At 34.8% G+C, this 5,593-nt stretch overlaps 1 pseudogene across 1 annotated transcript; it reads left to right on the top strand.

Annotated features, from left to right (window-relative positions):
* The first annotated feature begins 2,272 nt into the window (after positions 1–2,272).
* On the top strand, positions 2,273–4,990 carry LOC149555417 (putative receptor-like protein kinase At1g11050 pseudogene; annotated as a pseudogene). The gene has a single exon (XR_016364483.1). The product of XR_016364483.1 is annotated as a putative receptor-like protein kinase At1g11050 pseudogene (transcript).
* Positions 4,991–5,593: the final 603 nt, after the last annotated feature.

The following is a 5,593-nucleotide window of genomic DNA, read 5'->3' as shown; positions in this document are numbered from 1 at the left end:
AATTTATACATAATTGTGAAGGGAGTTAATGATATGCAAATAGTCAATATATAAGAATGTACATAATTCTATTGAACCCCAATGAGACCATCAAAAAAAATTCAATGAATTGAAATGAATAAATAAATATATGAAGTGGAGAAAAAATTAATAGAGATTAAAATATCTCCATCTATTAATTAAGCTCATTTTTGTGATCATAATGAAAAATAGTACAATATACAATAGTAATGATAAGACAACTAATTTTAAAACATCTTTGAAAAGTCAAATGTTTTAAAATGAATGGTATTCTAAGACTTTATACATATATTTTAAAGTTTTTTTGATTGATCGATAGGTTATTTTTTGTTTTGACAAGCTACAACATTACAACATAATAAATTTCTTTTTAATTTTCATAATATATGGAATCATGAATTGACAGCTATAAATTCAAGAACAAATCAACCAGTTTCTAAACAAAATAATATTGACTTATGTATAGTATTCTAATTCAACTTTTATTCTATTATAAGAAGTCTGTAATATTTATTATTGTACTTGTCGTAGGCAATATACTATTGCATTCAGTTGCTCTGATTTTTCAATTAATTTGCACCAATCACAATGACCCCTTTTTTAGAGATAGCTCCATTACTCATGGGCATGATTTTAAGAATAAATTAATAAACTATATTATGTTGACAAAAATATTAAGTATTTAATTTAAAAAAAAAATTATTCATTTAATTTTTACAAATGCAATCATAACCTTTTAAATTTAATTTTCATTTAAGACACATTTGATTTTTTAATTTAACATTTATACAGAAATTGAATTTGAAACCTACTATAATATTTTAATTTTTTTTTTTTTTTATATTGAATTTTATATAATTATCTAAAATATTTTTGCTATCCAAATATTATTTAGAAATCTTATAATTACAAATTATTAAATGAGAATTTTTAAAAAAAAATAAATCTTTAAGTATTGATATCTGTAAGAGAAATAAATCTATTTTTTAAATAAAAGTGAAATTAATCATATATTTCATCTAAAAGTAAGATTTTGAATCTAGTTCTTTCTTAAGTTGTTTGATTGGAAAATATATCTAAAGTTAATTTACATATAAATTTACAATTCTATATTGAAATAGGTTTTTTTAGACTTTTCAAGTTTTAAAATAAAATAGAATTATATATATTGAAGAAATCTTATAGATTAGAGAGGAGTGGAACTCAAATGAAATTGTGGAAAATTAAGAGTGCCTATTTTGTATTTAAAAATTAATAATTAATAGAATCTTCTACCAATTCAAATTTATTAGCAATTCCATAGTCCACTTTCTTTATCAAATGAGATTAGCTTTCTACTAGCATTGATTAGAATCTAGATATAATTCAATGATGCTAGAAGTTCGTTGGGAAATGAACTACCACATCATTAATTCCATTAACTTATTACTAGATTATTGTTTGAATTTAACTTCCACGAATAGAAGTGAAGATTTTGATAAGATTACTTAATATATATTTGTTTTTGGATTTGATTGTGTAGAGATTTTTTACCATCAACGTTTCGAATCACACTACGTGATCCATCATCAAGATGAAAATAGAACAAGAGATGTAAAACAAGATTACTTATAAAATTGTTATTTATTTAACTAATTTTTAATATTGAAATTAGTTTAGTTGATTTGAAATACTTATTTCAGTAATATTTTTATCACACATCTATCTTTCTATAATATATTTACTCTATTGATTAATTATTATAATATTTAATTACTATTTTTATTACACTACATTCTCTCACAAGTATATGCCACTATATGGCACTCGTTAAATTGTATGATGATTTTGATTAACTTACCTTCTTTGTAAATTTGTCCATACAATTTTTTTACCGAGAACCATAAAAGGGACAGTTTTCAAGTTGAAGAAAGGGAAGGCCACCGAGAGGATTTACTCCACTTACATAACGCAGAGACCATTCTTTTCCCCACAGCCTGTGACACAGTCCTCTGTAGCGTCACTTGACAGAATGGAAATCTTAAGCCGAGCAAATTTTACTACTCTCGATTCGTCTGTTATTGGCTTTTAATCTCTAACTTCTTTATTCCAATTCTGTCAATTCACGCCAATGTATTCTTGCTAAATCGATGGTTAGGTAAACGTTGAAGAGTCACTGGGAGAAGGACGCTATGCGATATGTTGCGGAATACTCTCCACTCATCATTCTCAAAGATATTTCCTTTTCACTTCCTTCCCCAACGTTGAATAAAAGATTTGAAATACACGCACATTGTTGGTGAGATTGAGATCTGAATTACATTTATGCTCTTCTCATTTCTCATATTCTTTTCAACCGCTTTATCAGAGGATTCCATTGTCTTTCTCATGGAGGGAATGCCTTCGGAGTAATTACAAAGAAAAAACATAAAACTTTACGTCATCTGCCGTCTCTCAAATGTTGGTTAAATATCATCTTTGACCCCGATGAAGAGTTTAACAGCCACTGCATAGTTATCCCAAAAATGCCGACAACTTACACAGGAGAGTGGAATTCATAATTACTTGTCAAAATCTTCCAATTTTCGCGTTCTTACTTTCGACCAGGCAGCCGCCCTCCAATCTTTACTTTGAGGGGTTGAAATTACAGATAGTAGAAATTCAATGGAATTCATAAATAATTATATCTTTAGTCTTTCTATTTTCCTGTTCTTGCCTTTAGATCACGCATCCGCCTTCCAAGCTTTACTTTCAGGGTTTGATTACAGAGAGTAGAAATTCAATGGAATTCAGTATTACTTCTGAAGTCTTGCAATTTTCCTGTTCTTACCTTTAGACCAGGCATCGGCCGTCCAAGCTTTACTTTGAAGATTTGATTGCAGAGAGTAGAAAGACAATGGGATTACATAATCATTTCTTAAGTCTTTCTATTTTCCCGTTCTTGCCTTTGGATCATGTATCCACCTTCCAAGCTTTCATTTCAAGGTTTGATTGCAGAGAGTAGAAAGACAATTGCAAAGATGCACAAGCTAATTTGGCTGGCGTTCGTGCTACTATTCATAATTGTGAAGGCAAATGCTGCCACATGCCCGACGGATTTCAATTATGTCAGTCAAATGTCGTGGGACAAATCCTCCTGTGAATCTGTGGATGCAGGGGAAGCCAATTGCTGCCAGACGCTGCTAAGTTTATTCGGTGTAGGATTGGCTCAATATCTCAAAGATTCATCAAATTTCGAATTCCCGGACTACTCCTCAGCAAACGCCTGTATAATCTCATTCCGTAGCAAAGTCGCTTCAGCATCTGTTTCCCCTGCCCTGGTCTCGCAGTGCCTAAACGACACATCCATGTTTGTATCCAGCCCTAATTTGTGCGGCGGCATACAGAGTAAAAAGGACTGGCTTGATCTTCTCGGGACGACTTCCATCGACACGGCCTGCAAAGGGGATTTGACCAGTTTGCCCTCCTGCAATCTTTGTAAAGAGAGCGCGCAGAATGTGGTGAGCAAAATATTAGGGTTGAATATAAATGTCACGGCCGGGACAACTCTTCAGTGCTTCTATTTCGCCGTTCTTTATGCGTCTGGTCTAGTTAACAATTACGGCCCGAAGAACGACAACACGGCCGCCTGCACCTTTGGCTTGCCCTTGCAGGCCGTGGGTTCGAGTAACCGCGGGCACCTGGTTTTGATCTGTTCTACAGTCGCCTCTGCAGCGATTTTCGTCGGAATTTGTGCCGGTTTAGCGGTTTATTTTCTGCGAGAGAAGAGGAACAGAGAAGCTGTTCACAGGCGGTTCATAGTGCGCAACAGGAGCCTGTTGAAGACCACGGTGAAGCCCAACACGGGAGCTATCTGGTTCAACATTAATGAAATTAAGGTCGCCACAGAGAATTTCAGCCGGAGAAACCTCATCGGCCAGGGCGGATTCGGCACTGTGTACAAGGGAACCCTTCCAGACGGTGGGGTAATTGCCGTGAAGAGAATAAAGAACTGTTCTCCAGAAGGAGACGCGGATTTCTTGAATGAGGTGGAGATCATCAACAACACTAGGCACAAAAATCTGGTGGTTTTGAGAGGTTGCTGTGTAGCCAGCGATGGCACGGAAGGGCACCAGAGGTTTCTGATCTACGATTTCATGCCGAACGGCAGTTTAGAAGACCACATATTTGGACGAGAATCCAAATCACCGCTGACTTGGCCGCAGAAGAAACATATTGTGCTCGGAATAGCCAAGGGTTTGGCTTATTTGCACTATGGCGTTCAGCCTGCAATCTATCACAGAGACATTAAGGCCACGAACATTCTGCTGGATGATCAAATGAATGCTTATGTCTGTGATTTTGGACTGGCGAGAATGAGCGTGGAAGGGGAGTCTCATCTGACCACAAGAGTTGCAGGCACTCATGGCTACCTGGCTCCTGAGTATGCTCTGTACGGGCAATTGACAGAAAAGAGTGATGTTTATAGTTTTGGTGTGGTTTTGTTGGAGTTAATGAGCGGCAGAAAAGCTCTGGATACTTCTGTGGAGAATGCTTCTGATTATCTGGTGACGGATTGGGCATGGAATCTTGTGAAAGCAGGCAGAACAATTGAAGTGGTGGAGCAGGGGATGAGAGGAAATGGGCCTGCAAGTATCATGGAGAGATTTGTTCTTGTGGGAATAATGTGTGCGCATGTTATGGTGGCTTTCAGGCCTACCATTGTTGAGGTTGTTAAGATGCTGGAAGGAGATACAGAGATTCCTGACATTCCTGACAGGCCATTGCCCCTCACGCACCAGTCTGTTGAGTATGGGAATAGCTCGTTTAGGGTTCCTGGAAGTTATACTTACTCGCCTGTTTCTCAAACAAAATTGCCCAGGTAGACGGTTTTATCTATCATTACTAATTTGAACAGATTTTTGTTTCTGTTATGGAAAAAAATGGCGCTCTTTGGTGGGTGGAAATTGGAATTGCAAATGGAAAAAAGCACACTTCATTGTTTATATTAGCAGGACTGAAGAAAACTATCTGAAAATAAACATCTGAACAGTATCCATAAACCCTGGAATTAGACTTATCCAAACTTTTGTTTCCAGTATTCAACAGCTCATATCTTAAACACCTGTACGATCTAAAACGAAACTAATCCCTCACGAATAACAGTTTCTACTGATTAAAAAATGATTTCGACGTAACTTGACAATTTTAAAATTGACCGAGCCGGGCACTCATGCCTGTAAAACAGTGATTTTTGCCAACTAATTTATTATAATACAATAAATCTTCCCGAGTCAAATGAGGAGTTGCGCCTTTGTAATTAAAATATCTTATGTGAAAAATGAGAATATGTAAAGTACGCAGGAGTTGGAAGTATACAGGACAGTGTAAGAATTATAATAAGAAGAAATAATAAGTAAATGTTTATGGTTATGAGAGCTACGTTGATGGAAATTATTGTCCAGTGATTTATTATAAATTTTATGATTGATCTGATTAAATATTTTATAATTTGATGTATAGTTAAAATATTAATTATATAAAAATGAATGACTTAAGTAGTTTTATTATGTATGGTTAATTGGACATAATATTTTTTATCATGTATGGTTAA

Source organism: Cupressus sempervirens, chromosome 5, assembly GCF_028749045.1.
Source record: "Cupressus sempervirens isolate cs-2001-9-10 chromosome 5, ASM2874904v1, whole genome shotgun sequence".
Lineage (NCBI taxonomy): Eukaryota > Viridiplantae > Streptophyta > Pinopsida > Cupressales > Cupressaceae > Cupressus > Cupressus sempervirens.
The sequence above is the reverse complement of the archived record's forward strand: the minus strand, read 5'-3'. Positions and strand labels throughout refer to the sequence as shown.